Below are 17600 nucleotides of genomic sequence, written 5' to 3'. Positions count from 1 at the left end.
ACGATATCAACGTGTCAGGATCGCTGGTAAGTCGCAATGTGATCGCTGGTGAGCTGTCAATCAGACAGCTTCACCAGCGATCAGCACAGCGACGCCGCGAGCGCGGCATCGCTGTGTTCGTTAGCGCTGATGCCATATTCATGTCAAAAATAGAATTAAAATAAAAAATATTGTTATTCTCACCTTCCGACGTCCCGCGCAGCATTCCCGCCTCTCTCCACGCTCCGGTCCCAGTAATCCTTTGTGAGAATTACCGCGATGACGTCCGTTCTCGCGGGATCGCGAAGTCTCGCGGTCATTCTTGCAAAGGATTACTGGGACCGGGAGCGTGGAGAGAGGCTGGAACACTGCGTGGGATGCCGGAAGGTGAGAATAATAACAATATTTTTTATTTTTTTTATTATTTTACAGCTGATCGCTGGTCTCCCGCCTGTCACACGCAGCAATGCGTGCTGGCCAGCGGGAGATCAGCGACGAAAAAAATGTCCAGAGGTTTCTTGCAGTGATCAGCGATACTAGCAGGGGGGCCGGTCGCTGATCGCTGTCACACACAGTGATATCGCTGGTGAGATCACTGTTGTGTCACAAAAGTTGTGACTCAGCAGCGATCTCGCTAGCGAGATTGCTATGTGTGACGGGGCCCTAAGAGAGCATCATACTTTGTATAGGGGAGCTGTACAGGGGGGAGACTTGGGACATTACTAAATGTAAAGTGGGCACTTATTATAGGGGAACTCGGGTTACTGTGACTGTCAAAGGGGCACACAGGGCACTATTACATTTTAGGGGACAAAATGTGGGCACTGTTTTTTAGGGCACTTGCACCCGGCATCACTATATTCTAGAGGTTTGCTTTAAAATTTAGAGGTCACACAGAACCACACAGTAGGTGCAGTAACAGGGACACATACGGCTGCAGCGGCTCAGTATTGGGGTATCAGGTGCAGTAATAGGGACACATACGGCAGCAGCGGTTCAGCACTGGGGTATCAGGTGCAGTAATAGGGACACATACAGCAGCAGCGGCTCAGTATTGGGGTATGAGGTGCAGCAGGATGAGGGGTTTGTGCAGGTTGAGAATAGTCCAATTGGTGCTGAAAACCTGAGAAGTGAAATGTGTCTTTCTTGTATTCTCTGTAGCTGAGTCCTGGCTGGAGGAGTCGTCATGTCGGTGTGAGCAAGATGGAAAAGACGTGAAAAGTGACCGATTCCATCAGAAAGAACATCAGTGGTAAGACATTATCTGTAACTCTGCTGTAATCTATTATATGTTCTGTAGGACTGGTATTATTTACCTCTGACCATATGGCGGTAATATCAATATTGGTATTTTAATATATAGATTATTTTTGGCAACAGCGCGGTCATCTGTTGAGGTTCTCTGGTTAGGGGCCCACTCAGAAGTTTCGCCCCCCCTGAACCAAAACCCTAGCTACGCCTCTGCTTGTATGTGATATTATTCGGTCACTGTGGTGGTAATATGTGGTTTGGACATGGTGGTATTTTTTCCTTGTATGTGGTATTATTGGTCACCATCTGGTGGTAATATGGTGTCTGGTCATGGTGCGGTAGTATTTGTCCCTTGTATGTGATATTATTCGGTCACTGTAGTGGTAATATGTGGTCTGGACATGGTGTGGCGGTATTTGTTCGTTTGTATGTGGTATAATAGGTCACTATGTCGTGGTAATATATGGTTGGTCATGGTGCAGTGGCATTTGTCCCTTGTATGTAAATATTATTGGTCATTTTAAAAATTGAAAAATAAATAAAAATATATCTAAATTGTATTGGATATTTTAACAAATGATTAATAGGTTACAGTAGAGTAGGGCTTGACCAAAAGAGTCTACCTTGTTGTGTTGGCGGCTTTAAAATTCTTTTAGCCAAAACAAAAGCTGCTGGCTATATGTGTGATCTGGTGATGGGAACTGTTAATGTGTGATAGGTGAGAAGTGGAGTTTTTCCAAGAGAGAGGGTGGGGCTGAAGACAGTTCGAGGGGTGAAGGCGGGGCTGGGTTGAGCCTGGGCGGAGTCTCAAGGGGGCCCCGAAATTCCAAGTGGCAGCCCTGAGTCTATGCAGCTGTGGGCTGCAGCGAGACATCAGTGGGAGTCCTGTGTCCCTCAGTAGAATGGCTCAGCAGTCGTCTGGCTTGTGCCTTGGCGTTCCTTTCAAAGTCCATAGGACTGAAGAAAACAGCGGAGCTCCACCAGCCCCACAGAGAGAACAGAGCTGCTGGGCGCATATGTGCGATGGCCGCTGCATTCAAAATTGGGAACATTCAAAAGCGGATGGCCCTGTGGATAATTAGTTATTACTGGAGTATCCCTTTAAATTTTGTATATCTTATCACAGCTATTAAAAATGTAAACAAAATCTGAAATTTAGATTTTGAGATCCAACGGGCACAGAGATTGATATAAGTGATCAAATTCTATGTACGACGCTGCAGTCGATGTTTGCTATAAATATATGAATTCGTTAATTTAAAGAAAAGTCAGATCTAAATAAATATATCCTAATCAAGGTGTCATATGTTGTTCGTCCACTGGGTGGCAGTGAATTCTGCTATGTCGGCGCTCAGCTGAGCAAAAGTGATGTCAGGAAGGTTAGTGCTTCACATTATCAGCACTTTGCCCTTTAGATAAAAAAAATGGGACCCCCAAATTTATGCAGTCAGGACCTGTGTAACCCGTAAAACACAGAGATTGCCTAACAAACAGGCCGCGAGACATGCAGGCCCGGCGATTCGAGCATTTTTTTTTGAGTACCCCAAAAATACTCGATTAGGACACGAGCGTGTTGGAGTAACACCTTATCTGAGCATGCTTGCTCATCACTACTCATAATGTCATTGACTGCAGAGGTTAGGCTATGTTCACATGTTGTGTTTCTGATGCGTTTTTTTTCCGCAGGCAAAACCTTTTCTCTTGGTAGTAAAGAAGCAATGGGTGAAAAACTCTGCAAAAAAGCTGAAATAAGTGACATGCTGCATTTTGTAAAAACTCCGCTCTTTGACAAAACAGGAAAAAAACAAGGTGTGTGCAGGAGATTTCTGAAATCCCATAGACTTTGCTGGTATGGTGAAACGCAGCTGAAAAAGGCATTTAAAAAAATGCTGCAAAAACGCAACGTGTGAACATAGCCTGAGTTAGGAGTCCAGGCTGCTGCAAAGTAACACCATAAACCTATAAGGACGCCTCGGATCTTACATAATCGGGGTGAGGTCGCACCCAGACGCTGATAATAAAATACCTGCCAGCGACCAAACCTCAATGACCTTTGTGTCCAATCACAAGGGTGAGAAGACGGCTGACACAGCGGCAGCGACACCTATCCCCTGATCCCACACCAGTCATTCCACTATGACCCATACAGAAATGGAAACCATTTACTTTGTGTTTCGTTTCTTCCCTATTTTCAAGCTCTGGATTTGCTGTAAGTAACAGAGATTATGGTCAGGGCTGGGTGCTGCACTGACACACTGCAACAAAGCAGCAGCTTTCTAGGTGTGGCCTCTTTGTAACATTCTTTCTGTTCCTTATCTGTAAGATCTCTGCTTGCACACAAAGAATGTAGTCTGGGCAGAATGAAATCTAAATATACGGAAAGAAAAAAATGAAGGCGATTCTGAATGGAAACAATCTTGATTACAAACCTGTATCGAACGTTTACTATAGTTGTATCCACCAGGAAGGAAAATATTACTAAATCAGCAATGTGTCCATAAATGGTTAAATGTATCCGCTCGGCTCAGACTGGACACAACTGGAATAAACCTTAAAGGGGATGTCCCACTATTATGACTAATGGGTATCTAACAGCTGGGATGCCGCCCCATTACCTTTAATGCACCAGATCACCGCTACATAGCGCTCAAGTAGTTGTCGGGGGGCTATCATGTACGATGAGGTGAGATCAGGTCATAGGAGTAGACGCTACTGCCCCGACCCAACCTGCCAGAGAATGTCAGGGGTGTGAGAGATTTGGGACGTTGCTCACCTAGTCGTGCCCATTGTCAGTAGATTACACACTCACAATAATAAGTTTGTCCTTAAAATAATGTCAGAGGCGTTGTCTACCCCGCCACCGACCTGTGTGTCACCCACAAAACATCTCAACCCCTGTCAGAAGGCTGTCGGACAACTTCACGAGCTAATACGTGATGTTATCATTGTAGATATCTGGAAACAAAGAATCCAGTGAATCTACAGGAAAAAAACAATCCACCAAACAGGTGCAGGGCCGGACTGGACTAAAATTCAGCCGTGGCAAGTAAAAGCCCACAGGCCCATGCTGCCCCCATATGCTGGATGGGGGTGTATATTGCTAATATGACCCGACATGGAGGAAATCAAGATTTATTACAAGACCAGTAATACCGCTATGCCATGCAGTGATAGAATAATGCCATCATAATGATCATTAAAGAGCATTTTTGACTAGCAGTGAAGCAGCCCTACAAATCCTTAAAGGTATACATTTTGCACCACTAGGATTTGGCTCCACTTGCCGGTTGCAGCTGTTGTCATGTGATCACAGATGCGCTATTTGCATCTTGTGGTTACGTGACATCTTGAGTATAAATTCGGACCAGACCCCTATGACCACGTCTTCCATCCATAACTTGTCCCTGAGACATCTTTCATTTATTACGGTACTTTTGTTGCTCTTTCACATACCTCCTCTGTTATAACTAGTGCCCCCTCCTTGCCCTTACACCCTCCTTTTCTGCTCCACACAATAGCAGGGCCCAAATAATACTGCTATATAATCACCTCCATTAGTGAATACATAATATCACCATACCTCAAGAGAAAAAAAAGACCAATGTTGTCAACACCACCATACACCTACCGCTATATAATGACTGAACTGCACCAGTACTCTGTCAGTGTATATATAAAAGACACAGTATTAAAACAGGCAAATATTACCGCCATACAGTGACCATATAGTAGTAGACTCTCGTCCTGCCTGAGCATGGAAGCGATTACATTACAGTTATATTCAGTAAGTGATTTACAGTTGATGTTTTTTCTGATTGTAGTCATTTTTCGTCATCTTTCCCATCTTGCCCAAACCACCATGACAACTTCTTCCAACCTCGACTTGTCTGCAGAGTTTATAGAAAAGACACATTTGACTTTCCCACAGTTCTAGTATTGTCCCCATCAATTCCTGTCCTACCTGCACCTGCGGTGTGAAACAGCGACCCCAATAATGCAAGTATTGTACAATAGAACATAATTATAGTCTCACTGTGCTACCAAGAAGGTAAGATGGCCACCAAAGTATAACGTCCCTATACACAGTATGATGTTCCCATAGCTCACTCTGTATAGTATTAGGTCTCTACAACTCCCTATACACCCTATGATGCTCCCATAGCTCACTCTGTATAGTATGGTCTCAACAGTTCCCTATATACTGTATGATGCTCCCATAGCTCATTCTACACAGTATGTCTCTACAGCTCCCTATATACAGTATGATGCTCCCATAGCTCACTCTGTACAGCATGATGTCTCTACAGCTCCCTATATACAGTATGATGCTCCCATAGCTCACTCTGTACAGTATGTCTCTACAGCTCCCTATATACAGTATAATGCTCCCATAGCTCACTCTGTGCAGTATGTCTCAACAACTCCCTGTATACAGTATGATGCTCCCATAGCTCACTCTGTGCAGTATGTCTCTACAGCTCCCTATATACAGTGTAATGCTCCCATAGCTCACTCTGTACAGTATGTCTCTACAGCTCCCTATATACAGTATAATGCTCCCATAGCTCACTCTGTGCAGTATGTCTCAACAACTCCCTGTATACAGTATGATGCTCCCATAGCTCACTCTGTACAGTATGTCTCAACAACTCCCTGTATACAGTATGATGCTCCCATAGCTCACTCTGTATAGTATTAGGTCTCTACAGCTCCCTATACACCATATGATGCTCCCATAGCTCACTCTGTATAGTATGGTCTCAACAGTTCCCTACATACAGTATGATGCTCCCATAGCTCATTCTACACAGTATGTCTCTACAGCTCCCTATATACAGTATGATGCTCCCATAGCTCACTCTGTACAGTATGTCTCAACAACTCCCTGTATACAGTATGATGCTCCCATAGCTCACACTGTACAGTATGTCTTGTCACGGGGTCATTCTCTGGTATCACACAATCAACAGAGCAAGCGAAGAGTGAACAAATCCAAGACCTTTATTCAGGCAAAAATACGAAAAGGTCCATATTCAGTCCACCACACAAAGGATAAGATAGTCCAGAATAAGAATGCAGTCCAGTAACAGGAAAAAATGTCCAGGGAAACGAGATTCCAAAACTCTAGCACCAGAGGATAAAAATGGGTCCTTCTCTCTGAAATGCAGTCTTTACACGATCCTGTCCACCCCGGAACTGACTTGCCTAGCTCCTGTTCTCTCTCCACCCACTTCCTTGTCCAGGGGTAGTCAAACCAGTTGGGGCGGTTTCCAGGCCTCCCAGAGGAGAACAAAGGGCCTTAGGGATTAATGCACTACAGGGGGTCATCAAGAGCCAGATACAGTGAGGCTGTGGACTTACAATGTAATAAGAAAAACACTATGAAAATAACTGAAATATAAAAATAGGAATATACAAAAAAATGACATCCACATAGCATACCACACCATCACAACCTCTCCCCCCCCCATAATAAGTGAGCACGCCATGAGATCTACACAGACCTCTGGCCTGCTCACTTTAGTCCACATTGCTCAGTTATTTATAGTTCCTTGTACAGTGGCAGGGGTAGGTCGGCCTGGGGATCCTATGGTTCTTCTTGTCGAGACAGTCCATCGGCGTTCTGGTGTTGGCTTCCCCGCTTGTATTGGATGGAGAAGCTGTTGGGTTGTAAGGACAAGTTCCACCGCAGCAATCTTCCATTGTCCCCTGATACGCGATTCAGCCATATGAGGGGGTTGTGGTCTGTAACAATTGTAAAGTCTCAGCCATACAAGTATGGCTGCAATTTTTTTAGCGCCCATACGATGGCAAGGCACTCCTTTTCAATAGTGGTATAGGCAACTTGCCGATCCAGTAGTTTCCGACTGGCAAAAGCAACAGGATGTTCTTCTCCGGCGGCGTTCACTTGGCTAAGTACTGCCCCAATCCCAAAGGTGGATGCATCTGTCTGCACGAGGAACCTGCGTTTATAATCCGGGGCAGCCAAGACAGGAGCAGTGACGAGGGCAGTCTTTAACGCTGAAAAGGCATCCTCGCATGCCGTTGTCCACGTCACATTCCTAGGCATGTTCTTGCAGGTCAGGTCGGTTAGGGGCTTGGCCAAGGTGCTGAAGTTAGAAACAAATTTGCGATAGTAACCAGCAGTTCCTAAAAATTTAAGTACCTGCTTTTTAGTCTGGGGTCTACACCAGTTGCTAATGGCTTCCACCTTGGCAGGCTCAGGCCTTAGTGTCCCACCCCCTACTCTATGCCCGAGGTACTGCACCTCAGCCATCCCTATTTGGCACTTATCAGGGCAAATGGTCAGTCCTGCAGTAAGGATACAGTCCAGCACTATGCCCAAGTGTTTAAGATGTTCCTCCCAGGTTGTGCTAAAAATGGCAATGTCGTCTAAGTAAGCACAGGCAAAGTCCTGACATTGTTGTAACAGTCGATCCACCAGTCTCTGGAAAGTAGCGGGGGCAGTTTTCATCCCAAAGGGCATTCCCAGGAACTCATAAAGCCCAAATGGAGTAATGAAGGCTGAGCGCTCCTGAGCGTCCTCCGTTAGGGGTATCTGTCAGTACCCCTTGCTCAAGTCTAACGTGGTCACAAATTGGGCACTGGCCAGACAATCCAATAGATCATCAATCCTGGGCATGGGATAAGCATCACTCTTGGTGGCATCATTTAGTCGTCTGTAATCAACGCAGAATCGTGTTGTACCATCCTTCTTGGGGACCAGGACGACAGGAGAGGCCCAAGAACTGTGAGATGGCTGAATAACTCCCAGCTGCTTCATCTCCTCCAGTTCGTGCTTTATCATGCCTTGAACAGCCTCTGGAACATGGTAGGCAGCCTGCTGGATGGGGCGTTGTCCGGGGGTTTCCACATGGTGACTGGTGAGAGTAGTCTTCCCTGGCTTTGAGGAGAAAGCATCAGCCCTCGGCCTTAGTACGGCGACAATATCGTCCTTTTGTATATCCGATAAATGGGAGCCCAGGGGCACTTGTTCCAGTGATCCTCCCGCTTGGGCAACCTGGAGGAGATCTGGGAGATACTCGTCGTCGGCGGTATCACTAGGGGGGTGGCAGACAGCTAGAGCAGGCAGAGATCGGTCGTGGTAGTCTTTCAGCATGTTAATGTGGACGGTTTTCTGTCGTCGACCACTAGAGTCCAGGGCAATAACATAGTTAGTGTCATTAATTTTCTTGACAACCTGACAAGGGCCTTCCCACACTGCTTGAAGCTTGTTGGCAGGGGAAGCCGTAATCATGAGCACTTGCTGTCCTTCCATAAATTCCCGGGTCCTGGCATTACGGTCATACCAGGTTTTTTGTCTGGACTGGGCCATTCGCTGATGTTCTTTAGCGAAGGTAGCTAGCTGGGTGAGACGGTCTCTGAGCTCTAGAACATAGGGAACGATGGGCATTCCGGTATCTGAGATGTCTCCCTTCAAATGTTCTTTTAGAGGAGTGAGAGGCCCACGGACCTTCCGGCTAAACAGTAGTTCGAAGGGAGAGAACCTTTTGGACTCTTGGGGAACCTTCCGATAGGCGTAGAGGAGATGTGGCAGGTACTTTTCCCAGTCTTTTTCAACGTCAACAAAAGCCCTCAGCATATTTTTTAGGGTTCCATTAAAGCGTTCACATAGTCCGTTGGTCTGCGGGTGGTATGGGGTGGTGCGAATGGCTCGAACACCACAGGTATGCCATAGGGACTGGACCAGATCTGACATGAACTGAGTGCCTTGATCCGACAATATTTCACTAGGAAACCCTACCCGGGTAAAGATGGTAACAAGGGCCTCGGCTACCTTTACTGCTGTAATACTGGACAGGGCCACAGCTTCAGGATACCTAGTGGCATAGTCCACCACGGTCAGGATATATTTTTTCCCTGACCTGCTGGGGTGGGCCAGAGGACCTATGATGTCGACGTCTACACTTTGAAATGGTTCCTCTATTATGGGCAGGGATTGCAGGGGTACCTTATGTCGAGCTCCTGGATGCCACATTCGCTGGCACACATCGCAGGTGCAGCAATAATGGGCTACCGACTGCGAGACGCCAGGCCAGTAAAAACTTTGGGTGAGTCTCTTTTCAGTCCTTTTTCTCCTTTGATGCCCAGCCAAGGGGATGTCATGGGCCAGTTGAAGTGGCTGTGCCCTGTACTTCTGTGGGACAATGAGTTGCCTGGTCGTTGCGTCAGGGTTGCCCTGGTCACTGCCCTTTGTTACACGATAACACAGTCCGTTTTCTCAAGTGAAGCCATCCCCATTATCTCCCAAGTGCCCAGTTTCTGCCTTTCACCTAAGGGCTGCTAAGGTAGTGTCACCCTCTATTTCTCTCCTAAACTCCTCTCTGCCCCAAGACTCTCCCAATGTAGTAGCAGCGACCGTATCGCTTACCGACTCTGCTGCGGTTCGTGGTGGTTGCTCCCCGGTGGGGTCCGGATGACGTTGTGCTTGAAGGGCCTGTAGTCGGGTGACTGCTCCCACAAATTGGCACTGTAACTCCCCAATGTCGTTCCCAAGGAGAATATCTGCAGGAAGGCCTCCCTGTTGTGAGTTCATTTTCCCCTTCACCATTGAGGTCTGATGAACTCCCTCTTCTGGTGAAGGAAGGTAGTGAGGCTGATTGCAAAGCACCTGAGCAGAATGATGATGACTGGGTAACTGGGATTGCTGACTGGATATAAGGCAGCCGACGCCCTTCTGCCTTGCGGGTGATTACTCTGAGGGATTCTTGGAGACCAGTCTGATTCCTGCTCCTCAAAAGCTAAGTTTTCTGCTCTACTTTTTGCATTTGTGTTTTGGTTTTGATTTGCCTTGTTTTTCTGGATTTCTGCCTTTCCCTGCTGGGTGAGCTGAATTCCTTTTTGCTCTGTCTTCAGATAATACCTGAGTACTGATATAGTCTTTTTGAAGCCTAGCGTCTTCAGGGCTTTTTTCCCTATCAGTCTGTTGGTTCTTGTTTTTGAGAGGGTTTTGGCGGATTGCAGACAGCAGCTTTTCTATTCTGTCCTATTTAGTTAGCTTGGGCCCCATCATTTGCTCAGCCTATCTTTCTATCTGTGTGAGTGTTTTTTCATCTTGCTTCACCGTCATTATATGTTTGGGGCTGCCTATTGCTTTGGGGTCTGCTCTGGGGCAGTTTAGATTTCCCTTTCTGTCTTTAGGCTATGTAGTTCTCCGGCTGTGATCGAGGGGCCTAGGGCACCGTAGGAACCCCCCACGGCTACTGCTAGTTGTTGTTGTTAGGTTCAGGGGTCTGCAATCCGATAGCTGCCAACTTCTCTGGTTTTCTGGACTTAACTAGTATTTCTGTTTTTGCCTCCTACAGTGACTCATTCATAACACCTCCCATAACTCCAATCCAACACAGTTTTTCTCCACAACCATAATCCAAACACACAGAAGCTCGCTGTATATATTTGCGGGCACCCCCCGCCAGGGCAATGGGAATTCCCAGACCCTGGTAAATTGCCTCGGGTCGAACCACACGGGGGTCAGCGATAGTCAAGAATGCCCCCGTGTCTCTAAATCCTGACACTTTGTATCTATCAATAAAGACATCCTGCAGGTGGCGTTGCCGTTGCTCTGAGTAGTTAAAGGACAGAGGCCGGAGTCCGTACACTCCAGGAGGGGTATCTATGGTGCCGTGGTCGGTGGTCCACTCTGGTGGGGGTTGTGGTAGCTCTTCCTCAGGTGTGGTGGAGTGTACAAGATGCACTGGACAAGGTGGGGCTGCGTGGGGCTCCCTCCGACTCCTGGAGGGACAGCCAGACTGGAAATGTCCAGGTTGCCCACACCCATAACACCTCCTCTCCGTGATACCCCCAGGTTGTGGTCGGAACTGTTGGGGCCTGGGATTGTGAGGCGTGATTGTCATCGGCTTGCGACTAGGTGGAAGGGCAGATATAATTGGAGGGGGACGGGGCGCGGGAGCAGGCCATGGTTCATTGTCCAGAAGCCTCCTCCATTGCGGCCGGATAGTAAGGGCTTCATCAGCCAGGGCTGCCGCTCTATCCACGGTATACGGCGTGCGCTCCCGGACCTATTCCCGTACCTCTGCAGGGCACTTGGCAAGAAATTGTTCTATAAGGAACGCCTGTATAACATCTTCCACAGTAAAGGCGTTTTCTGCTTCCAGCCATCTCCGACATGTCTCGGACATCTTATGTGCATACATCCTAAACAATCCCCGCGTGGTGCATGGGAGGTCTCGGAACTTGGCCCTATATGAGTCTGGGGTGATAGCATGGTAATCCAGGATAGTCCGCTTTACAATGTTTTAATCCCGATTCCGCAGTGCATCAATGGTTCGGTAAGCCTCCGCCATGTTTCCGTTCAGGAGCCCCACTAACAAACGCATCCAGCTAGAGTGGGGCACCTCCATCACAGCACACTGCTGCTCAAAGTCTTTGAAGAACCCCTCCACATCTCCGGAAGCCTCATCAAATGGCTTAAACTCTGTCCGGGTGATCCGTACAGGCTCCCGGATTGTTGGGGATACACTCCACATTGCGGTACTCCCTTTTTCAAGCTCCATTGCTTCCTGTCTCCGCTGTGTCTGGCGGGCAGCCTCCTCCTTGCACTCCTGAGAGACGCCGGGGCCCAGAACCGCCATCTCTTCTTCATACCACACCAACCACTGGCTTTTCTGGAAGGGGATCCCTGTCTTCAGTGCACGTCCTTCAGACATCTGGGAGGAGGTGGCCGGGCTAGCGTCCACCAGTAGATCGATTAAGGCCTCTTTAGTCAGTCCCTGGTAGTTCAGGCCCAGGTCTCTGGCTCTCTCCTGTAAACTGCATACAGTCCAATTTCTGTACTCACTCTGTGGGTGGTTCTCCATTGGGTTACGCTCTGTTGATCCCACTGCTGCCACCAGTTGTCACGGGGTCCTTCTCTGGTATCACACAATCAACAGAGCAAGCGAAGAGTGAACAATTCCAAGACCTTTATTCAGGCAAAAATACGAAAAGGTCCATATTCAGTCCACCACACAAAGGATAAGATAGTCCAGAATAAGAATGCAGTCCAGTAACAGGAAAAAATGTCCAGGGAAACGAGATTCCAAAACTCTAGCACCAGAGGATAAAAATGGTTCCTTCTCTCTGAAATGCAGTCTTTACACAATCCTGTCCACACCGGAACTGACTTGCCCAGCTCCTGTTCTCTCTCCACCCCCTTCCTTGTCCAGAGGTAGTCAAACCAGTTGGGGCGGTTTCCAGGCCTCCCAGAGGAGAACAAAGGGCCTTAGGGATTAATGCACTACAGGGGGGTCATCAAGAGCCAGATACAGTGAGTTTGTAGACTTACAATGTAATAAGAAAGACACTATGAAAATAACTGAAATAGAAAAATAGGAATATACAAAAAAAAGACATCCACATAGCATATCACACCATCACAACCTCAACAACTCCCTGTATACAGTATGATGCTCCCATAGCTCACTCTGTACAGTATGTCTCAACAACTCCCTGTATACAGTATGATGCTCCCATAGCTCACACTGTACAGTATGTCTCAACAGCTCCATATACAGTGTGATGCTCCCATAGCTCACTCTGTGCAGTATGTGTCAACAGCTCCCTATATACAGTATGATGCTCCCATAGCTCACTCTGTGCAGTATGTCTCTACAGCTCCCTATATACAGTATGATGCTCCCATAGCTCACTCTGTACAGTATGTCTCAACAGCTCCCTATATACAGTATGATGCTCCCATAGCCCACGCTGTACAGTATGATGTCTCAAAAGCTCCATATACAGTATGATGCTACCATAGCTCACTATGTATAGTAGTAGATGGAAGCCCAATGCTATTGCATCGGGAGGGGGGTAATGTCACGATGGGGGCAGGCTTTGCAGCGTTGAGAATCCCTCCCCCATGTGCTCACCCACCTATCCAGTCTCTCTTTCCCCATGTGCGGACTTCTCCCGTCTGTGGTCTCTTCTTTGACCTGTCTACCCCATGTGCTATCCCCCTTGTCTGCTGTCTCTCTCCTTCCTGTGCTGTGTTCTCCCCTCATGTGCTGTCCCGTTTGAGCTGTGTCCCCCTGTGCTCTTTCTCTCTCCCCCATCTGCTGTCTTCACCTCTCATGTCATCTCTTGTTTGAACTGTGTACTCCATCACTAAACAGTCTGTGCACAACATGTCAGGAGGAAGCAAAAGACAACACTGACTATACAGCAGGAGACCGCAGAGGATATATTTTGTGAGGTAAAATATTGTTTAAAAACAGTCAGAGAAATATTTTACCTCACAAAATGAATCCTCTGTGATCTCCTGCTGTAATGTCAGTATTGTCTTTTGCTTCCTCCCCTGCCCAGGAGATGTGCGACGGTGTTCCGCTGGTGGTACCGCGCAACAGGCTGCGTGAGTGTGTGAGTGTGTGTGAGTATTGTGTTCGGTGTATAGAGTGTGTGTGTGTTTGGTGCAACGGTGTTCCGCTGGTGGTACTGTGCAATAGGTTGGTACCAGCAGCAGTTTCCATATCGAGACACCCATCACTTGGGTGTTCCAGTATGGTGGTCAGTGACCTTCTTCCCCTTGGAATTCTGGGATACGGTGACATCTGGACAGAACAGGAAATGAAAACATTCTAAGGCAAATATATGAATAGATGATGTCTCAACAGCTCCCTATATACAGTATGATGCTCCCATAGCTCACTCTGTACAGTATGATGTTCCCATAGCTCACTCTGTACAGCATGATGTCTCAACAGCTCCTTATATGCAGTGATGCCCCATAGCTCACTCTATGCAGTACAATGTCTCAGCAGCTCCCTATATACAGTATGATGCTCCCATAGCTCACTCTGTACAGCATGATGTCTCAACAGCTCCTTATATGCAGTGATGCCCCATAACTCACTTTGTGCAGTACAATGTCTCAACAGCTCCATATACACAGTATGAAGCTCCCAAAGCTCACTGTACATTGTCTCAACAGCCCCCTATATTCAGTATGATGCTCCCATAGCTCACTCTGTACAGTATATCTCTACAGCTCCCTATATACAGTATGATGCTCCCATAGCTCACTCTGTACAGTATATCTCTACAGCCCCCTATATTCAGTATGATGCTCCCATAGCTCACTCTGTACAGTATATCTCTACAGCTCCCTATATACAGTATGATGCTCCCATAGCGCACTCTGCACAGTATTATGTGTCTACAGCTCCCTATATTCAGTATGATGCTCCCATAGCTCACTCTGTACAGAATGTCTCAACAGCTCCCTATATACAGCATGATGCTCCCAAAGCTCACTCTGTGCAGTATGTCTCTACAGCTCCCTATATACAGCATGATGCTCCCATAGCTCACTCTGTGCAGTATGTCTCAACAACTCCCTAAATACAGTATGATGCTCCCATAGCTCACTCTGCAGTTTCCATATGGAGACACCCATCACTTGGGTGTTCCAATATGGTGGTCAGTGAACTTCCTCCCCTTGGAATTCTGGGATACGGTGACATCTGGAAAGAACAGGAAATGAAAACATTACAAGGCAAATATATGAATAGATGATGTCTCAACAGCTCCCTATATACAGTATGATGCTCCCATAGCTCACTCTGTACAGTATGATGTTCCCATAGCTCACTCTGTACGGCATGATGTCTCAACAGCTCCTAATATGCAGCGATGCCCCCATAAATCACTTTGTGCAGTACAATGTCTCAACAGCTCCATATACACAGTATGAAGCTCCCAAAGCTCACTGCACAGTGTCTCTATAGCTCCCTATATACAGCATGATGCTCCCATAGCTCACTCTGCACAGTATTTTGTGTCTACAGCTCCCTATATACAGTATAATGCTCCCATAGCTCACTCTGCACAGTATGTCTCTACAGCTCCCTATATACAGAAAGATGCTCCCATAGCTCACTCTGTGCAGTATGTCTCAACAGCTCCCTATATACAGAAAGATGCTCCCATAGCTCACTCTGTATAGTATGGTCTCAACAGCTCCCTATATACAGTATAATGCTCCCATAGCTCACTCTGCACAGTATGTCTCAACAGCTCCCTATATACAGTATGATGCTCCCATAGCTCACTCTGTACAGTATGTCTCAACAGCTCCCTATATACAGTATAATGCTCCCATAGCTCACTCTACGCAGTATGTCTCTACAGCTCCCTATATACAGCATGATGCTCCCATAGCTCACTCTGTGCAGTGTCTCTACAGCTCCCTATATACAGCATGATGCTCCCATAGCTCACTCTGTGCAGTATGTCTCAACAGCTCCCTATATACAGTATAATGCTCCCATAGCTCACTCTGCGCAGTATATCTCTACAGCTCCCTATATACAGTATAATGCTCCCATAGCTCACTCTGTGCAGTACAATGTCTCAGCAGCTCCCTATATACAGTATGATGCTCCCATAGCTCACTCTGCGCAGTATGTCTCTACTGCTCCCTATATACAGCATGATGCTCCCATAGCTCACTCTGCGCAGTATATCTCTACAGCTCCCTATATACAGTATAATGCTCCCATAGCTCACTCTGCGCAGTATATCTCTACAGCTCCCTATATACAGTATAATGCTCCCATAGCTCACTCTGTGCAGTACAATGTCTCAGCAGCTCCCTATATACAGTATGATGCTCCCATAGCTCACTCTGCGCAGTATATCTCTACAGCTCCCTATATACAGTATAATGCTCCCATAGCTCACTCTGTGCAGTACAATGTCTCAGCAGCTCCCTATATACAGTATGATGCTCCCATAGCTCACTCTGTGCAGTATATCTCTACAGCTCCCTATATACAGTATAATGCTCCCATAGCTCACTCTGTGCAGTATATCTCTACAGCTCCCTATATACAGTATAATGCTCCCATAGCTCACTCTGTGCAGTACAATGTCTCAGCAGCTCCCTATATACAGTATGATGCTCCCATAGCTCACTCTGTGCAGTATATCTCTACAGCTCCCTATATACAGTATAATGCTCCCATAGCTCACTCTGTGCAGTACAATGTCTCAGCAGCTCCCTATATACAGTATGATGCTCCCATAGCTCACTCTGCGCAGTATATCTCTACAGCTCCCTATATACAGTATAATGCTCCCATAGCTCACTCTGTGCAGTATATCTCTACAGCTCCCTATATACAGTATAATGCTCCCATAGCTCACTCTGTGCAGTACAATGTCTCAGCAGCTCCCTATATACAGTATGATGCTCCCATAGCTCACTCTGTACAGCATGATGTCTCTACAGCTCCCTACATACAGTATGATGCTCCCATAGCTCACTCTGCACAGTATGTCTCTGCAGCTCCCTATATACAGTATAATGCTCCCATAGCTCACTCTGCGCAGTATGTCTCTACAGCTCCCTATATACAGTGTAATGCTCCCATAGCTCACTCTGTACAGTATGTCTCTACAGCTCCCTATATACAGTATAATGCCCCCATAGCGCACTCTGTGCAGTACAATGTCTCAGCAGCCCCCTATATACAGTATGATGCTCCCATAGCTCACTCTGTACAGCATGATGTCTCTACAGCTCCCTACATACAGTATGATGCTCCCATAGCTCACTCTGCACAGTATGTCTCTGCAGCTCCCTATATACAGTATAATGCTCCCATAGCTCACTCTGCGCAGTATGTCTCTACAGCTCCCTATATACAGCATGATGCTCCCATAGCTCACTCTGCACAGTATGTCTCTGCAGCTCCCTATATACAGTATGATGCTCCCATAGCTCACTCTGCGCAGTATGTCTCTGCAGCTCCCTATATACAGTATGATGCTCCCATAGCTCACTCTGTACAGCATGATGTCTCTACAGCTCCCTACATACAGTATGATGCTCCCATAGCTCACTCTGCACAGTATGTCTCTGCAGCTCCCTATATACAGTATGATGCTCCCATAGCTCACTCTGCGCAGTATGTCTCTACAGCTCCCTATATACAGTGTAATGCTCCCATAGCTCACTCTGTACAGTATATCTCTACAGCTCCCTATATACAGTATAATGCCCCCATAGCGCACTCTGTGCAGTACAATGTCTCAGCAGCCCCCTATATACAGTATGATGCTCCCCTAGCTCACTCTGTACGGTATGATGTTTCAACTGCTCACTATATATACCAGGGTCCTCACCACCTCTTATAAAAAAAATATAATATATAAAAAATATGATGGCCTCCCCAGCTCCTCTGTATACAATATGATGTCCAACAGCCCATCTATACATAGTATGATGCCCCCACAGCCCCTATATACAGTATGATTTTCCCTCACAGCTCTCCAAACACAAAATGATAGCTCCCACAGTACATTCTCCCACTACAAAGTATGATGCCATCACAGCCTGCAGCCTTCTC

General features: G+C 46.9%; 1 protein-coding gene across 2 annotated transcripts in view; it reads left to right on the top strand.

Annotated features, from left to right (window-relative positions):
- The first annotated feature begins 1120 nt into the window (after positions 1-1120).
- The window catches only part of ANKRD9 (ankyrin repeat domain 9), a 41957-nt gene continuing 25477 nt past the window's right edge, over positions 1121-17600 (top strand). The window contains exon 1 of one of the 2 annotated variants that reach the window (XM_073578012.1): positions 1121-1231. The gene's annotated coding sequence lies outside the window, so the exon portion shown is untranslated. Of the gene's footprint in view, positions 1232-2935; positions 3440-17600 lie in introns of those variants that run through there. The other variant, XM_073578011.1, reaches the window with a different exon arrangement.

The sequence above is a fragment of the Dendrobates tinctorius genome, unplaced genomic scaffold (genome assembly GCF_039654945.1).
Source record: "Dendrobates tinctorius isolate UK_male_01 unplaced genomic scaffold, ASM3965494v1 ptg000058l, whole genome shotgun sequence".
NCBI lineage: Eukaryota > Metazoa > Chordata > Amphibia > Anura > Dendrobatidae > Dendrobates > Dendrobates tinctorius.
The sequence above is the reverse complement of the archived record's forward strand: the minus strand, read 5'-3'. Positions and strand labels throughout refer to the sequence as shown.